The 20,947-nt window shown below is 36.1% G+C and overlaps 1 protein-coding gene and 1 pseudogene across 1 annotated transcript in view; both read right to left on the minus strand.

The window, feature by feature from the left end:
• TENM4 (teneurin transmembrane protein 4) overlaps positions 1-20,947 on the minus strand; it is a 2,883,939-nt gene that overhangs the window by 2,071,457 nt on the left and 791,535 nt on the right.
• Positions 17,935-18,807, minus strand: LOC128776254 (ELL-associated factor 2-like; annotated as a pseudogene).

The following is a 20,947-nucleotide window of genomic DNA, read 5'->3' on the forward strand; positions in this document are numbered from 1 at the left end:
CAGCCACTTTACATCTTACAAATTTAGAAAATGTATGATTTTGAGTAGCAGAATTTGTGAAAGAAATTCAACTTCTCTTCCAAAGACGGTCTAGAATTTTTTTATTAGGACACACATACTAATAAAAAAAAAAACCATGTTGCAGATATACATAGATAATGAATTCATTGATAATCGTATAACTTAAAATTCAAAACAAGATTTCAGTTAATGACTATAATCTCTATCAAAATTAAAAGTTTCTGGGTTTGATTTATTTTTCTATTCATACCTGAGATATCCTTACAAGAAAGGGAAATGATTTATTGAACAATTTCGCTAAATCTAAAAATTTCTTTATGAAATTAGCATAGCTGACAGTGTCAGAAAAATAATGTCAGGGGTAAGTAAAATTTGGGGATGAAAGATTTATTTATTCCTTTAAATATTGGCAACTTAAAGTTTACAACTATTCAATTTTTTTATATATATAAAGGAATAAAACAGTAGACAATCTCCAACTTTCGTATCATGGTAAATGTTCACAAGCTGAACAAAATATTCACAGATTCTAATAGGTGTTCCATTCCCAATATGTTAAAACCAATTACAGAATCTCTAATGGCAGCTCATCTTTTAGGTTCGTTGTTTAATGCATATTTCTAGCACTGTGCACTTTAGTTTTATCCTTTTCCTTTATAATGGAACACACAGTTGATTGGGCTTAAGGCCAGTGAATGCCTGATAGAGGCTAAAGTTGAGGCAAGCCTAATGATCTCCATCTTGCCTTAATTATATTGAGTTTATGAAACCTATGCTTCTCCTCACCACTCTCAGCAATTTCATTTTTATCTGTTTCATCCATTTGTATAAAGTAATAAAGGCAAAGTGAATAAAATATTAAAATATTTCCACAAATGGATATTACTTTACAAGCAAAGGTGGTGATGCATATGAACTGAACTTCTGGCTTATAGGTGGAGCCATTGTCAGATGGATTGAAGTGCCCTTCCTAAACTGATAAAGTTTGAAGTTGATAAAGAAAAATGATTTAGGGGGTCTCAATGTGCAATGCATGAAAATGCAGGATGTACAACATTTGATTGAATAAAACCCAGTAACTATTAACTACCTGTCTATAGCTTAATTTATTTCAACAAATTAGTATTGAGGGTCCGTTTTGTAGCTAATTGGTATTGAGACACTATGTTGGTAATATGATATACCTTGGCCTCGAATAGATACGGTTATGAGGAGGAAAAAATGGAACATGTTCACAAGTGATTGTATTATATTCACACATTTGAAAGAAATCTGAAAAGGCACTGAAGAGAAAGTAACATTTTAAGACCTTGGATTTCAATAGGTAGAAATACAGAAGTACATGCATTTCAAATAAGCAAACTCTAATGAACAATAATTTTAAGGTAGAAAAACAGTGGATTCGTGATAAAATAGAAAGTAGAAAAACTGTGGACTATAAGATAATTATAGCTAACATTTATTAAATATTTTGCCATTCCCTCTTCTATAAATCACTGTATTTAATCTTCACAACAACCCTAAAGGGTATTTTACCTTTTCCATTTTACAGATAAAGAAGTTATAGCTAAGCAAAATACAGTAACTTGCCCAAGGTCATATAGCTAGTATACGGGGCAGGAGGAACTGGATCATTGTCTATAAAACTGGAAAGTCTACATTATCCCATGTCCTTACTAAACAACACTCATGGCATGCATAGCGGGAAGTAGTACGAAATAGGGCTAGAATGATTAATTTCTAGCTTTGAAATTCCCTGATTATTCTGAGTTATTTATATAAGTGATATTGTAAGACTTATGGTAAGGCATCATCATCTCTATCCTTCTTGACTCATCCTGTACCCCCAACTGTTTCCTTTACTGCATTTTTCACAGTGTAGTACATTTATCAAATACATGATTCTTCTAAACTAGTCTATGGGTATAAACAGTTACATTTATGTTCATATCTTCAACATGGCTAGGTCAGGCATCATGTAGCATAGATTAGGTAGTCACTCAATAAACAAATAAGTGGAATCTAAAGAGGAATGAAATTATCCTTTTGAAATATTGAAATACTGCGTCATTACTTTCAGAAAGATTATTCCCGAGTGGAAAAATGCTGATATTATGATAAAGGATCTCCCTGCATTTAGGATGTCATATCTCTATCTGTTAATAATTATAGGTTCTGAGAAGCAAGATAATATGGTGATCATCAACAACATATTTATGAGTAGGGGTTGCGGATTCTGTATGAAATCACCACATAGCAGCCTACACTCTAATTTGAAAAGTCAATTCCCAGTTGTCTTTTAAAATTCATATAGGAACATAAAGTGTGAAAATTAAATAGAAAATCAAAACAAAACAAAACAACCTTTTATAATCAGGAGGCAAAGTTAGCAAATAACTACTATTTATCAAAGTGATTTACGTATTTTATTAATCCCAAAGTGTCTAACATTACAAACATTCTGACAATTTATTTTCCATTAGGATGAAAACATACGTATTCATGGATGTGCTGAAGCTGAACTATTAACAGCTTCATTCTTTTCCCTTTAGGATTTCACACAAACTCTCTCCTGTAGCCTTCATATTGTACCACATCCAAGAGAAGATCCTGTTATAATCATGGCTGTTTGGTATTCTGAGAACTAATTACCTTGGCTAAAATCTAGAATACATCTTAAATACTAAACTGTCTTGAAAGTGAAGACTGTCTGAGCCAGATCTAATTACCTGAGAAAACAACAGTACCTTAAGTTGAGCCACCCTGACATACCTCTGTAAGACAGTGACTAGTTACTGTGGAGCCAGCAGCACAAAAGCAATTGAACCTAACGTGGCTTAAGATTTTGAAAGCAGAAAGTCATATGATCCAATCCCCTCCTATCTCCACTGAATTCACAGGCATCTCTAAACCTGATTCACTTTGTAGTATTTATACTTATTTATTTTTTACAAGAAACTATTATAGTTTGCACTATTTTTGTCTTCATTTTACATATGAAGCATAGACTGTACAGGGAATTGGCCTAAATAACACAGCGGCATGGAAATTCCAATTCAGGCAGTAAGGTACTATATACATCTGAAACACCTTACCTACTGATGCTCCTATGTGTACCACAAGCATCACCAGTGCCATTTTTCCCATGACAACTACAATAATCACTATTGACTGTGATAGCTACTTTTTTTCTCTGAGCCTATATGAATTTTTATTAAAACACATTTGTCAAATTAGCTACTCTTCAAATAAGCATTTCTTATATGCCAAGCATCATGTTTTGTTTGGCCTTTATTTACTTTGAGAGAGAGAGAGAATGCAAATGAGCAGGGGGGGTGGCAGAGAGAGAGAAGGAGAGAGAGAGGATCCCAAGGAGGTTCCACACTGTCAGTGTGGAGCTTGACACAGGGCTCAGACTTGCGAACCCTGAGATCATGACCTGAGCAGTAACCAAGAGCCACCTAGGTGCCCCTCCAGGCATCATGTTAATGACTTTACCAGCATTAAATTATTGATCCCTTAAGAAGGCATTATTATCCTCAAGTGACAGATAAAACTGAGACTCAGGGAACTTCAGTAACCAAGATTATGGAGCTAGTAAGTTCATGGCCAAGAGTCAAATAAAGATCCTTCTGATTCCAAAGATGGGCTCTTAGTGTCCAGATGAGCCTTACCTTGATTTACCTCAGTAGTTCTCAAAGACAGACTATAATACTCCCTAGATAGCATTTAGAAACGTGGGGGTATTTTTGGTTGTCCCAAAGTACTTAAGACAGGGATGTTAAACATCTTTCAATGTGCTAGAATGTCCTTCAAAATGAATAACTGTCCCATTACCAAAATATCAACAGTGCCCTCTTTGAGAAGGACTAAATGATCACTTCTTTTCCCATGACAGAGATGCTTCTCATGTTCGACATTAGCTAATGTATTGTCAAACAACTGTTGCCATCTTTGTATCTAGAAGGGCTCAATGAAATGGTAAAGGTTCTCTGAGGCGGAGTTACACCTGCACATGGTGGTGACTTTTTTCAGGTCATAAAGCAGTTCTCATTTATGTCCCTCTAAGAATAGGATCCTTTATAATTTTAAATAGTAAATGAGGACAGCTGACATGTAAATAATGCAACTCAGCCCTTTGATCCCCTTTGAGTAATGCAAATTAATTCTGATAACTGTCTAAATCAAATACTCAGTGAGAGAGATATGACACTGTTCTGGCAGATGATGCAGAAATTATTTGCTGTTGTTGGTGATGGTGTGGTGACGGTGGTTTGTTTTGTCACTTACAGATATTCTGATAGGCAATCTATTTTTCCATCTGCACCTGTTGCAGCCAACAAAGGTGTTGATACAAAACAACAGTTTGAATATCTGACTATATCCCTTTTAACTCTCTCTATATATTTTTTTTTCTTTTTTTTTCTTGTCCTACAAGGATTAGTGGTTTAATGATTCTCTCAAATGTTATTAAATGTAAACAAAAAATGGTTTGGGAAGAGGAATAATATCATGGTGACAACTAAGAGGCCACAGATTAGCAGTGGATTGGTCTTTCTTTTCAAAGGATACTTTAGCTACCTCATAAAGTGAGAAATATGCTTAGATCTCTTGAGGTTGGTTTCTTTTGTAAGTTAAAGGCTGGATATGCTTTGCTTTTGCTGGAAAATAACAGAATGAAAGATAAAGAAGTGATAGCAGTTTGCCATAAGATAACTTACAGAGTGGGTTTCTTTCAGTTACCATGTTAATCAACCTCAGGGGATTGAGGTGCATTTCTCAGCAGCCATCATATTCAGAAGAACACTGAGAGGTCAAAGTAGCCATTTCACAGAAGAAGAAAATGAGGTTCAGAAAGTTAAATGCCACCACCGCCCCCCCCCCCCCCCCCCCCCCCGCCCCGCAAGGTTTCAGATCTAGTGAAGGTCAAAGTAATGATTCTAACCCAGGACAATCTATTCCCAAGGCTTGTGTCTACATCACAGGGCCGCACTGAGTTACCAAGCTCAGGGAGCAAAGGAGTGGTAAGAATGCCCTATGGCTTGTATATGGTCTCAATATTGTCAGCAAACATTCAAATACCATATTTATTTGTGCTTTATAATACTGTCAGGAAGAGGTCAGGGAATAAATAATTACTTTTCTGGCAGACAGTGAAGATAAGAGATATGAAGGGAGTGTTCCAATGTCATACAGCCAAAAAGTGGTAGAGCCCTGATTAGAGAGTAAGAAGCTGACATTAAATGATGCTCTCCAGTACAACAAATATCACCTCTCCAAGAGATGAAGCCGATGTGTAGAGCCTCAAAAATGCATTTACATTTACAAATAAGACTATCGCTCTAAGGAAAAGGTTTTATTTAGCAAAGCAAGTCTTGTGAATATCTATACAATGGTGTTTAGCCATGTTAATTGTTAATTAATTCATCATAAATTTTCAACAGATGTGGTAGTATGGGTGAAGTGACATCCTTTTCTTGGCCAAAATTTATCCTTAAGAAAACAACATAAATGCTCAAGACCTTAGCTTCCTCATATATAAAAGACAAGATTATGGCAAAGCAATTTTGTTCACAACCTAAGAGTAAGAATTAAAAAGAATTATAAAATATTTGATGAATTTTGGATGGTCATATTTATATGACTTATTTACACTCCTATTTCTCTCATTTTCTGCCAAACCTTTTAATACTAGACTAGCACATAAATTACATACATACATATACGTGCATTCACGCACATGTGCCTGCGTGCACACGCACACACACACACACACACACACACACACTTTAGTGATCCTGTTTATAAAATATGTAAATACCATGTTTTACTAATTTGATATTAAAATACACACTTCAAGCAATAGTAACATTTTAATGAATATTTCTTAAATTTTATTTGTTATTAACAAACTATTGAGAGGATAAGATAATCTTACCCTAAATGTGGGTTTTTCTTTGGGAAATGAAGGCTAGAATGCGAATATTGCTATATTTTGAGTTAAAAGCTACAATTAATAGAATGGCAATTTTGCATTAGTCAAAACTACACATTGAGAATAACTGTATGATTTCTTTAGCATGTCTTTTTCAGAAAGGAAAATTATTGAGATAGTTCTTCTTGGAATTCTCCACCCCATCTCTCACTGGTTGTTTTTAATTTTTATTTTTTTAAAAGAGAGAGAGGGAGTGTGAGCAGGGGAGGGACAGAAGGAGAGGGAGAGAGAATCTTAAACAGGCTTCACGCCTTGCACGGAGCCCAAATGCAGGCTTGCATCTCAGGACCACGACTTCACGACCTGAGCCAAAATCAAAAGTCAGATGCTCAGTTGGTTTACTGAGCCACCAAGGTGCCCCAGACTGGGTTTTAAGAAGGGGATAATAAGTTCTTTGAGGATAAACACCTGATTCTGATTTAACAGCTTTGGGAGAGAGTAGTAAGAAGCTGGTCCTTCTCAGATAGGTTGAAATGGAAGAAACACTATAAATAGCATGCTGAGTTTTGAACACAGAGCTCCCGCTTCTTCAGTAGGAATTTTATACATATTGTTGGGAAGAAATCTTGAGACTCATACACTGGCCTTCAGCACTTTCTAGCATTTGAGCAAGGTGACCTATGCAATTAGCTTAGGACCAGGAGAAACCAAGAGAAAGTATGTGGGGACTTGTAATAACTTGTTTCACCTGGGAAGAAGGAACAGCATGGGTAGAAGGACGATAGTTTCCTTTTGTTCTAGTTGATAGTAGATGGGCCTTAAAGAATTTAAATACTTAAAGAGCTCAGTACTACAGAATATTCATCTGTAAGCGAGTTAATGGGATTTCTAAAAGGTTATAAATTATCCCAACTAGCCCACATGGGTCATTCTGCAGGAAACTCCAATACATCAGGAAACAAATTCAACAACATGTATGAAACCCATACCGATTTTTACCTACTCACAGAGGGTGAGTGATTGACTAACCCATATTCACGATTATGGGTGCAGCAATGAGGTGGAGCCAGGGTGGAGGGAGGAGTGTCATATGTAGAACAGTAAATGATATAGAATATCTGTGTCAAGAATAGTGCATTCGGGGTGCCTGGGTGGTTCAGTCAGTGAAGCATCCAAATGTTGATCTCAGCTCAGGTCATGATCTCACAGTTCATGAGTTTGAGCTTCACCTAGGGCTCTGTGCTGAAAATGTGGGGCCTGTTTAGGATTCTGTCTCTCCCTCTCTCTGCCCCTCCCCTGCTCGTGTGCTCTCTTTCTCCCTCTGTCTCTCAAAATAAATAAACCTAAAAAAAAAAAGAGTACAATTAAAAAAAATGAATAGTGCACTCAATCTCTGTTCAAGTTCACACAGAAGAAAATGAGATTAAATTTTAACATTCAGAGCATCTACTTATGGAGCAAGTATCATGTGCCAGGAGACATATCTAACTTATATCTAACTTGAGTGCTAGGGATCATTCTCCCCATTTTTGTAAATGAGAAAACTGAGGCTAAGACATGTTAAATAACTTGTTCAAGGACTCATACCTAGTAAGGGGTAGAGCAGAGTTTTACGGAAACCTGACTCTAAAACCTAGGTTATTGATCCTCATGTAGCACTGAGTCGAAAAGAAGGTCAGCAATATAGAAGAAATGACGGTAGACATGTTGATATTTTAATGAATAAGGCCTAAAATTTCCCTGCTTGAGATAGTTTATCACTAGTCCTAACTAGAACTATACAATCTGTGCTGCACAGTAAGGCAGGTCCCAGTGCCCCTATGGCTACTGAGGACCTGAAATGTGGCTAATCAGATATGCTGCAAGTATAAAATGCACATCAGATTCTGAAAATATACTATGAAAAGAATTTGCAGTAATAATTTTATATTTATGTTGAAGTAATAATATTGTGTATATATTTATTGAGTTGAATTTTATTATAGTGAATTTTACCTATTTAACTTTTTAAAAATGCACCTACTAGAAAATGTAATTTTACATATGTGGGTCACCTTATTGGGTAGAACTGGTGCAGATCCTGAAAGAACAGAGATAAGATACTTTTGGCCTTTGAGGATATTGTCTTTTTTTTTTTTTTTTCCAAAGAGGAAAATGACTTGAGGATGTGGCTGTTGCTGAGCTTCTGTTTTAAAAACAAGAGCTTTCTTTGTTGCTGTGCCATGGTGAGACCATCAGCCTGAGAGCTGAGCCCTAGAAAAAACAAGTTCACTCCCCCTCCTCTTAAATAAGAATCCTTTTTAAAAAGTTAGTTTCCAAATCTGCCTAAGTATTTCATTTCAAAAGTGAAAATAATAATATCAACCCCAAGTTACTGTTATGGAAATTAAACAAGATAATCCATGCCAAGTGCCCAGTTTGGACACTCCTGAAAAAGAATGAAGCCTTGCCATGTGTAAAACATGGATAATAATAGAGGGCATTATGCTAAGGGCAGCAAGTCAGAGAAAGACAAATACCACATGCTTTCACTTATATGTGTAATCTATAAAGAACAAAGCAAACAAAACAGAAGAAGATTTCTAGGTACAGAGAACTATCTGGTGGTTGCCAGAAGAGAGGGGTTGGGTGCTGGGTGAAATATGTGATGGGTATTAAAAGGTACAGACTTCCAGTTACAAAATAAGTAAGTCACAGGGATATAAAGTACAACATAGGGAATACAGTCAGTGTGTTTGGTGACAGATGGCGGCTAGATTTATTACGGTGATCACTTCATAATATATATAAATTTTGAATCACTATGTTATATACCTGAATATAATATAATATTATATGTTAACTACAGTTCAGTTAAAAAAAGAAAAGTTCTATCATTTTATAATGAGATACTGTCAATAGCTCCTCTCTTATATTCTTGATGAGGTACTTTTTTTCTTTTTTTTTTTCCCCCTACATGTATAATGTCTCTTTGAATTAATTCACTTAATAAAAAATTGAATAACGCTCAGAAGTCCACTAAAAGAGTAACTTTAACAGGTCACTGAAAGCTTATTTTATATCCCTCTGAGAATACCCTAATATTTACTTAATATTCAAAGATGATACACCTCTTTCTAAAACGATAGAGACCATACTTTGTACAAGATGATGGTACCATTATCTTGGATTCATTTGAGAAACTGAGTTCATATGAATGTTCCATATCACTGTGGTCTTCATATTCATCTGTCACTGTCAATAGTGATTTCTCTGACTTGCTGCACTTAGCATAATGCCCTCTATTATTATCCATGTTTTACAAATGGCAAGATTTCATTCTTTTCTTGGCTAAGGAATATTCCGTTGCAATATTTCATTGTGTATATGTGTATTATATATGTGTGCGTGTGTATATGTATCTTTATCCATTTCCTATCAATGGGACATTTAGGTTGCTTTCATATGTTGGCTGTTGTAAATAATGCTTCAGTGAACACAGGGGTGCACCTATCTTTTCTAATTAGTATTTTCATTTTCTTCAGATAAATATCCAGAAATAAAATTGCTGGATCATATAGTAGTTACACTTTTAATTGAGGAACTTCCATATTGTTTTCTATAATCGCTGTACCAATTTACATTCTCACCAACAGTGCAGGAGGGTTCCCTTTTGTCCGCATCCTTGCCAGCACTAATTTCTTGTATTTTTATAATACCCATTCTTACAGGTGTGAAGTGATATTTCATTTTTGATTTGCTTTTCCTTGATGATGAGTGACACTGAGCATCTCTTCATGTTTCTGTTCGCCTTCTTTATGTCTTTGGAGAAATGTCTATTAAGGTTCTCTGCCCATTTTTTTTAATAATTTTTTTAATGTTTATTTTTGAGAGAGAGAGAGAGAGAGAGAGCGAGCATGAGCAGGGGAGGGGCAGACAGAGAGGGAGACACAGAATCCAAAGTAGGCTCCAGGCTCTGAGCTGTCAGCACAGAGCCCAATATGGGGCTTGAATCCATGAACAGTGAGATCATGATCTGAGCCAAAATCTGTCGCTCAACCGACTGAACCACACAGGCGCCCCACCTCTGCCCATCTTTAATTGGACTGTTTGTTTGTTTGTTTGTTTAGATATATCTCTATCTCTAACTATCTATCATTACTTACCTACCTACCTACCTACATACCTACCTACCTACCTATTTTGAGTTGTGCAAGTTCTTTATACATTTTGGAAACTAACCCCTTATCATACATATCATTTACATACATATCTTCTCCCATTCAGGAGACTGCCTTTCTGTTTTGTGGATGATTTCCTTTGCTGTCCAAAAGATTTTAGTTTGAAGCAGTCCCTTTGGTTTATTTTTGCTTTTGTTGTTCTTGCCTCAGGAACAGATCCAAAAAACTATAGCAAAGACCTATCTCAAAGAGCTTACTGTCTTTGTTTTCTTCCAGGAGTTTTATGATTTCCAATCTTACAATTAAATTTTTAATCCTAAAATGGTAGAACTTTTAAAGTGCATATTCGTTTGAAACTTACTTAACATTTATTTTATGCTAGGCACTTCTCTCCTGGATTATCTTATTAGGTCCTCTTGTTCTCAAACCAACCTATAAGGTAGGGATTTTTACCCCTATTGTGAACATAAGGAAACTGAAGTTTAGAGGACAGAAATAATTTGTCAAGTTGGCAAAGCAAATTAAATAGTAGAAAATGGACACATCAGCCCATTATTTCTGATCCTCTCCCTATAACAAACATCGATTAAGTGGGTGGGGCCTACATTGTATTAGTGTTTAAAATGGAATCCCAGATACCATTCACTACTTTAAGGACCCTTCCTTCACTAAATGCCACTGTGTTTGAAAACTGCTCCTTGACAACTGCCTCTAGAGAATTAAGAACATCTGCCTTAGAGGACAGAAATACAGTTTTGGAAGACACATAATCAAATATGGTCTCTCTGCCTAAAGTCTTGGCATTTCTTCACTCATGTGCCTCAGGATTAACTATAAAATGTATGTACCCACTGTATATAAAATATATGTTTAAAAATCTGTAAAATTTGATCTTATGTCACCCACCCACATATTTTTTTTTTAATTTTTTTTTTAACGTTTATTTATTTTTGAGACAGAGAGAGACAGAGAACGGGGGAGGGGCAGAGAGAGAGGGAGACACAGAATCAGAAGCAGGCTCCAGGCTCTGAGCCATCAGCCCAGAGCCCGACGCGGGGCTCGAACTCACGGACCACGAGATCGTGACCTGAGCTGAAGTCGGAGGCTCAACCGACTGAGCCACCCAGGTGCCCCTCCCACCCACATATTTTAAAACTGTGTATGTCTAAGGGGAAAGTAAAACATCTATCAACACCCTCCTATCTTTCTCTCCTACCCCACACACAGGTACAGGGACACATAGGATATATATATCTTTGGTCAACTTACACTACATCTCAGCTTTAACACCACTTTCTCCAAGAATTCAAGTAAGAATTTATTCCTGTCCTGTACGCTCCTTGAAGTTCTTTTATCTAACCTTTATAACCTTGTATTTTAAATGTATGCTTATTGGCCTGTCTTCCTGATGAACTGTAACATATAAACAGCAATGGATTCTACTTTTGTGTTGCCTCAAGTATTTATAAGTTGGGGGAGGACTCAAATAAATATAATCCAAAATAAGAAATAGAAAATCAAAGTCACATGTTAATATTTATTTAAAATGAGAAAATAGGGGTGCCTCAATGGCTCAGTTGTTTAAGCATCCAACTCTTGATTTCTGCTCAGGTCATGATCTCACAATTAGTGAGTTTAAGCCACCGTGTTGGGCTCTGCCCTGATAGTGTGGAATCAGCTTGAGATTCTCTCTCTCCCTCTTTCTCTGCCTCTCTCTCTGCCCCTGCCCCACTCACATATGCGCGCTCTCTCTCTCTCTCTCTCTCTCTCTCTCAAAATGAACTTTAAAAAAATAAAATGAGAAAATAAATCACATCAAAATAAAATATTGAAAGTTGAAAATAGTACAAATATCCTATACACAGAGAAATAACATTATAGTTTTACCAATCAATCAGCCTAACATCTTTCTCCCTTTCTTCTCCCCCCAACCTCACTTGTCTCTCTCTCTCTCTCTCTCACACACACACACACACACACACACACACACACACACACACACACACACAACTTCTGGGTCTAACCATTTCAATTCTAATTGCTCTTCCACCATCCACATCATTCCAGCGTGTAGCACCACTAGACAACTGTATACTGTGTAACAGTTTATAGATAGGCACCTTTTGATCATGGAACCCAGTGAGGTGGCAGAGTGGGCAGTAGGATTTCTACATACCATTTCTCACCTGGGGTGACTAGTCCTAAATTAATATACACAGAACTAACTGTGAACCACATGTATCTGTGCTACTACATGCTAACCATATGCTAACTATACATATGCAGTACGTATGTTTGTAAGTATGTGTATATGTATGTTTCTATCTATCTACTTCTCAACACCAACTACCCTTTGCTGGATCTCCAAAATGTCCTGACAATTCCAATGCTACTCTTCTTGGGAAAAAGTGTGTAGCAGGAAAGCTGGGGTATAAAGAGATAGAGGTTCTTATCAGTGCATTAAAATAAAACAGATGGATTTTGCAACCTCTCTAAAATACGTGACCATGTGAACATACTGCCAAAGCCAGGGCTTTGGAAGGGCCTGTATATATGCTTCAACTTATTATGCACACAATAAATCCACTTTGGAATATGAAAGAAGAAGCATGTGTCTTTTGTTACTTTTGAATCCCTTTTTCCTAGTCCTGTGCCTGAAATATAATAGGCCCTCAAAATATATTAAATGAATGATTAAATTTAATCATAATAGTTTTAGTCACATCTTCATAACCCATGGGTCGCTTTGTAAAAGAATTTAAAATAAAACAGGGAGTTGTTAGTCCAGCTTAAGATGCTCCCATAATAGGACTCCCATAACAGGGAGATGTTATGCCCAGCTTAGGAAACAGCAACAAGCTTCATCTGGTGCTATGCATATTAAAAGCACATTATTATTATTATTATTATTATTATTATCATCATCATAAATACTGTAATATTATACCCCTGTGTATCCTTAAGGTACTTCTTTCCTCTCTATGATTAAGAGACAGTGGAGAACCTAGCTTTTGAAATGCTTTTTCACAAAGAATTTATAATAGCAGAGACATGAAAGAAAAGATCACAAAGGGTACATTAAGTTCAAGGGAGTTATACCTGCCAAAGGAGAATGGATGAACAAACTCTGATATACTCACACAATAACTACTCCAGAAACAAAAAGGAATAAACTACCCATGTATGCTATAATATAGATAAATCTTCAAATAATTATGCTGAGGTGAAATAAGTTAGACAACATGCTGTATGATTCCATTTATATAAAATTATAGAAAATTATAGAATCTATAGAATTATAGAAAATGGAAACGAATTATGATAGAAAGCAGATCAGGTGTTGTAAGGATGGGACACCAAGGGTTGGGAAGAAATAATAGGCAAGAGGAAACTTTTGGGGGTGATGGATGTGCTCATTATCTTGATTGTAGTGATGGTGTCATGGATATATACATACATCAAAACTATGAAATCATATGCTTTAAATATGTACAGTTCATTACGTATCAATTAGACATCAACAAAGATGTTAAAAAGTTAAACGAGTACATATGTATTGTTGCCTTTCCAAAATAAAAAAAAAAGGAATCAGCATTATATAGCACAGGCCCTTGAGAGGGTAGACCCAGATACATCCCAGATGTGTCCTCATTTGGCTAGATTTGTACGTCTCCTTATATAAATCTTTAGATTGCTTCACCAATTCCTGAGCCTCCTCAAAGATTTATAAAGGGTAATATTTAGTAGAACATCCTTATCAGCAATTCTAAAGAATCCCTATTTCTAGAGTGTGCTCAAGGCCAAGAGGGATTTGACAAAGCAAATAATAGCCTATGTAATGAAAGAGAAATTCTTCTTCTAAAACAAACGCACGGCTTTCTAAGACAAATGGATTAGTCCCATTGTATTAGAGCAAACTTTTTACACATATGACACAAGGTCATTTTAAGTGAAGGAATACTTGTTTGTAGCAGAAGACCAAACTTAATATTGGATTCATCTTAAAGGACATTCCATCTATTTATTAAATACCATGATGTTTGCACTGGACATTTCTGCAAAATTGACTTTACTAGTTAAGGAGAGGCTTTTATATAAATAGTCTGTGCCAGATACTGGGGTCTCCTCTGCCTCATTTTTACTCCATGTGGAATGTTTCTTGAATGAGTATACAAAGAAATATTAGTAAATATGAAACAACATTAAAATGAATACAGCTTGGTTTATTCATTTTATCTAATTTCCTTTTGGAAAAAAATGAAAAAAAAAATTTCAAGATGACAGGAGACAGTCATGGCCAAGACAGGCAAGCTGCATATCCTAAAACATCTGCTTTTATCTATATAATAATTGTTTAAATGTTATAATAATCCCACATCATAGGTAAGACAGGTATCAATCTTTGCATTTTATTTTAAAAATAAAGGTCTCTCTGGGGCACCTGGGTGGCTCAGTTGGTTAAGGGTCCGACTTCAGCTCAGGTCATGATCTCTTGGTCTGTGAATTCAAGCCCCACGTCAGGCTCTGTGCTGACAGCTCAGAGTCTGGAGCCTCCTTCCGATCCTGTGTCTCCCTCTGCCTCCCTCTCTCTGTGCCCCTCCCCTGCTCATGCTGTCTCTCTTCATCTTTCAAAATTGAATAAATGTTAAAAAAATTTTTAAAAAGGTCTCCCATAAATTTATATTTTCATTGACTTCACTTAAAAAAAAAATAGAGAAAGTCTTCCTTCAGTCTCTCCTGTTCTCTCTCATCTTAAGTCTGATCTTCTGCACCTTTAGTTTTCCTATGCTTATATAGACAGGTGTAGACATTTGAGTGTTTCAATTCCTATGCCACCCGTGACCTTTTTACTGCTCCCCCAACACATTGTAATTTCAGGGCTTATTCTGGGCCTTTGCTTAAACATTGACTGGTTCCAGTTCTTATGGTACTGTGTTTCCAATGCTAAATTACTCTTTTCTATGGATTTTCTGATCCCTTCCTTAGATTTAATTACTTCCCCTAAAGATACGTATAAACAGCTCTTAATACATATTGTTTCCCTTGCCCTTTAAACACACATGCTTTTTAAATGAAATTATTGTATAATAGGTATCATTTACATATATTTTTCTCTTTAACTAGACTGTGAGCTTCTTCATGCTGAACTAAATATGATCTGCAGTTGTTAAGAATTTTCTAGAGTCAGGGAGACCTGTGGTTTGAATGCTATCTCTAATGCATCTAGGACAAGTTTTAGACAAGTTACTTTCTTAATGTCATCTTATTTTTTTATATGTGAAATATAAATCATGACACCTGGTTTAACAGGATATGTTAAAGAACATATAATGAAGTACTGTATGTAAGGCATGCCTGGTACATAATGTATGTTCAACAAACGATAACTAATGTCATTGATGTTTTATTGCTATTATTGCTTTTACAGTGACAGATGACACTCAGGAAATCAAGATGTGTTTTTGAAGAGCTTTCAGTTATTCTCCAGGCGGTAACTCCTTGCAGATTTTCAGGGAGAAGAATATTACAGAGATCACGGGACAATATTCCTCAAAGCAAACTGACCCTCACAAACATATTGGTGTGATGCGACAGAGGTTGCTATAGTGCAAATGAAGAGAACCGCAGCCACAATAAGCCATCTGGGGTCTTCTGAGACATCCAGCTCATAGGAGATAATGAAAACATACATCACCCGTAACCTTTTAGGCCAACTGGGCTATTGAACATAACAGGACATAATGGCTTTCCTGATGTGTCAGAAATTCTCCACTCCTGCCTACAGGTAGTTCATCAAATTGTTCTATGCTTATTGCTTCAATCTGCATTTAGCTTTAATATGCCCTATATGCCTGAATCTTTTCTCCCAAAACCTTCAAGGCCCCAGGAAATTATTGCTCCCGAATGCCATACTCACTAAGTGACAAAGACCCTGAAAGTTGAAAATCAAGCCTGCTACACTATAGAAATAAAAAAGGAGAGAAGTCATGTTAAAAATAAACAGTTTCAAAGATTTCATGAAAAAAAGTCAATGCAATTTGCAACTTCATTTGTTCTAGTGACAAGCTGATAAAATGTTGGTGGTACAAATGCATCAGAAAATTTGACACAAATTGAAAGTGACTACACATTCCATTATCCCAAACTCCCTTGGTAATGGAAAATGATTTTTAAAGACAGTTTCTAATATGTCATAGATGTACGAGGCTGCCTATGGGAAATAATACCCTTGATTATCAGGAAAGATAAGCATTCAAAAGAAGGCAAGGGCTGCAGTGATTCTGTGATTTAAGCTTTACTACCCCGATTATTGGCTATGCAAAGAACTTCACTAAGAATACTAAAACATACAAAGAAAATTGTTATCAATGAAATATACTTAAAAATTGGGGTATGGAAATAACTCATGAGTCATTACCAGAAAAGTCAGTGTAGTTATCAATAATTAAAGCTTGCCATGTTCAGTTGGTTCAGTGCCCAACTCTTGATTTCGGCTCAGGTCACAGTCTCACGATCATGACATGGAGACCCAGATCAGGCTCCATGCTTAGCATGGAAGTTTCTGTCTCTCTCCCTCTGCTCCTCTCCCCCGCTCATGTGCACTCTCTCTCTAAAATAAAACAAACAAAACAAAGCTTGCCAAGATATGTATTACAATTTTCCTAAAAGAGTGTTAACATGTATTTAAAATGGCATTCTATTCATTGAAAACAGTTACTTAAAAATACTAAAAATAATGCACACCAAATTAAATTTTCTCTAGAAACTTTTGAAATAAAAGTATAGTTGGAATTTACTATATGGTCTTTTGAATTTATTTCATTTTTTTATAATATGGCTTTGTAACATTAGTATGTTGTATCTTATGCAAAAAATGATTATACAATCAAAGAACCTAGATTCATGATAGTTGGAGAAGGTATAGGATACTAAATATTTATGCTAATACAATAACATTATATCAAAGTACTGATTTTCTTTTTTTACAGGGAGAATTGATCTCAGAAATTAAGGGCTCTTCCCAAGGCCACACAACTAATAAGTGATAAAAGGGGGTTTGAATTTAAGTCCATTTCACCTGAAAGACTCGACTATTTCTCCTATGCTATTTTTTTCCAATACATTCTGATCCTGAATTTTAATTAATTCTGAATATACTTTGTTTCATCCTTGATAATCATATATTAATGCAGAAAACAGCTTCCAACTCATCAATATGAAAAAAATCACTCAATTCATTTCAAAATATTTACTGAAAAGTTATTTGTTCCTAAGTATCATGCTCAGTAGCCATTCACCAATAGCCATTATATGACAACAGTAGTAGTTTGAACAATTTCAGTTTCAAGTAAAAGAAACCCAGTCCAAACTGACTTAAGCAGCACATAGAAATTTATCGCCAGGACACTGGTGATTTTCCCATAAATGAAGGAAAAACTGCAAGGGCCAGAGAAGCTTTGGGTCTCTAAGAGATTGGGCTTGAACTGTTTCTCATCATGACTCTCCCCATCTCTCACTTTTACTTCTGTTAGGGTGTTGGCTTCATTTACTCAGGTGTTGGGGTTAAGTTGAGAAGAGAGAGGCCCACACTTCCTTGCACCTGCTGTATGCAGGGCTCCATATGTGCCCGGTGGCCATTTTTGTTGTTGTTGTTGTTGTTCTGAATCAAATTTAATTTCTTTTATTATCAAAAGTTAAGAGACATTTTCTTCAGTCTTAGAAATTTTTACTCTTAGAATAAAATAAATTATCCCACGTCTTACACGTTTTAGATATATATATATATATATATATATATATATATATATATATATATATATATATCTGAAAGTTTCTTCCATCATCACTGTCACTTCCTGATTCATTCAGCTGCAAATCATTTCTTAAAGTACTCATCAGAAGGCCACTGTTCTCATGAGATCTATTCAGGCCAGCATCCATATCAGGAATCCTGCACTGTGGCATGGCAGACATGACAGGATGTCCTGAGATACAAGTTCCTGGCTCAGAAGGAGAGGATCTGTACTCTTCATTGTCTGAGTCACTGGAACTATCCTCACTACCTGAAGATGATGAACTTTTAGAATCAGATGAACTATCACGACTACTTATGTAGTCCATTAGACTAGCTTCTGCCTTCAGTTCTCTCTCAAAATCTTCCATTGGAGATGCTAGGACATTCCATCTTCAGAAGGGGAATGTTTTATAAGATTGGGAGTCCTAGCTAAATTCCGCATTTGTTGCTTCTGTTGCCCTATATGATACATATGCAATATGATATATGTGATAACAGACATGGCCTCTCTAGCTCTGAAGCACACCGTGACAGTCTGAAACGTGAGAAAGTTTCCTGCAGCTTAGCACATAAAAACAACAGGGAAGGATTCTAACTGGCCAGCTACATTCACATAATGATCCATTACCAATCTTTGGCCAAGGTGATGCAGCATTATGGTTCTTTAGGCTTGGGGTGCAAGGCCACCTCCATCATCTGGAAGATGGGTGCTTTGGTTGGGAGCTCCACAAGAATTATAGGATTGCAGTGGAAGAAAAGCAGTTTCCTAAAGAACGAGGCCAGGCAAGTGCAACAAGTTGAAGATTAGGAAAGCATAGTAGGTTATCAGAATTAGCAGACATCAAATATATACTGGCTAACATTTGTCGAACATGTACTACATGACAGGTATTATTCCGAACATATTACACGTATTATATTATTTAATCTTCACAATAACATAAGAAATAGGTGTTTTATATATACACACACACACACACACACACACACACACACACACACATATACATACACACACACACACACACACACACACATTGTTTTAAAAGTTTGTTGATTTTCAGAGAGAGCAAGCAAGCAGGAGGCAGGGCAGAGAGAGAGAGGGAGAGAGAGAGAGACAGGGATCCACATTGTCAGTGTGGAGCCATACTCAGGGCTCAAGAACCTTGAGATACTGAGCCAAAATCAAGAGTTGGATGCCTAACCGACTAAGTTATCCAGGTGCCCCAGAAATAGGTTATATTTTTCTCTCCAATAAAGATTACCAAATTAAGGCTTAGAGAAATTAAATCAATTGCTCCAAAAGGTATGGCAGTACTTGAAAGGGCTGGACTGAAAATAATGTCTGATGTAGCTCTTATAACCATTCCATTCCACTTCCAGGTGTGGAGCATTTTTTTTTTTTCTTTTGTTACCCATTACTACATACAGCATGATTTGCAGGTCTTGGGCATCCATCTTTGTGAATATTTTAGTTTATTAATATCTTTAAAATATATTTAGAAGCAAACTGCATGTATCAGATAAATCTATAAAACAAAATGAGGAGGAATATCACACTCATAATTTGGATCTTTGTTATTTTAGGGAACTCACTGAACTAATTTAAAACGAATAGTAACATCAACACGGGTAATCCTATTTATACTTTGAGCCAAATATAATGTTTCAAACCCTTTTCAATAGCCTCTTGCCAAAGCAGATGTTTGTCTCTTTTTTAAATTAAACACTTGACAGTTTCTACTTTTATCCCCTCTGCTTATTTTGTATGTATTCATTCCTGGGTTGAATTTTTCTCTTGACCTTGTTCACCAATCCCAGCAAATGTTATGCTGAAACATCTCTTTCATTCACTGCATAATTCATTCACTGCATAATTAAACTACTTACCACATTAGAAACTATACATTATCTATCTGATGTTATTCAATGTCTGTTTCTCCACTAGATGATAAACTGTCTGTGTCAGGGATTGTGTCTACTTTATTCATCATCGCATGCTCAATGGCTGGTCAAGCATTTGGTAGAACAGGTAATCTTGAATAAAGTGGATTAATCCACTGATATTTTAATATATACAGAACATACTTTGTCTAATCCAAAATCAAATTTTATTATTATTGGGGTGCCTGGGTGGCTCTTGGTTAAGCGTCCAACTCTTGATTTCAGCTCAGGTCATGATCTCATTGTTTGTGGGTTTGAGCCCTAGGAGGGCTCTGCACTGACAGTGTGGGGTCTGCTTGGGATTCTTCCCTTCCCTCTCTTTCTGCCCCCCCCCCCACCGACTAGAATTCTCTTTCTCTCAAAAATAAATAAAAACATTAAAAAGTAAAAATAAATTTAAAAAGTTTGTTATTGTTGTTTTGTTTGGTATTTAAGGTTAAGATAAAATCTCATAGCAGGACTAATTTGATGTTTTCACACTTTTAGCTTCTTTTTCAGATGGAAACATTGACATTTGTTCATACCACCCTGTCTTTGCTCACAGTGCTTCCTTGGTTTACACTGCCCAAGTTCTGCTTTTCTAGGGGGTAAACTTCTCCCCATTCTAGAATTTTTCTATTGCCACATCATCTATAAATCTTGTTTGACCTCCTTATGGTAGTTTTTTCTCCACTCATGTTTCTATGGTGCAATTCTATTATTACCCTTATCATCAGTCACTGTTACTATATGTTTAAATGTTTGTATCTTGGAGAATGGAATCTGTCTCTAAACCTGACTTCATATTCTTGGAAACTAATAGAGTACTTGGAACATAGTGCTATTTTCATGTTCATCATTTTTTTTTTTTTGATCAATAGAACCTCATTTCTTGTGGGATTCATCTAAAAACTCTTTACCAGTGGTTCTACCAGAGAACCACATTCTGAGGATAGAAATGACTGATGTTGATGAAGTTTAGCTGGTCGGGAGCTGAAAATACACAACTTTGGGAAAAAGTCAGTTTGCTGAAGCTAAGGCAAAACTGTACAAGAATGAAAGGATTTGGGTAAGAGGGGACGGAATTATTAAAGGTATGATAAAGGAAGTGAA

This window comes from Panthera pardus, unplaced genomic scaffold (genome assembly GCF_024362965.1).
Source record: "Panthera pardus isolate Hobbes unplaced genomic scaffold, ASM2436296v1 HiC_scaffold_12, whole genome shotgun sequence".
NCBI classification, from domain to species: domain Eukaryota; kingdom Metazoa; phylum Chordata; class Mammalia; order Carnivora; family Felidae; genus Panthera; species Panthera pardus.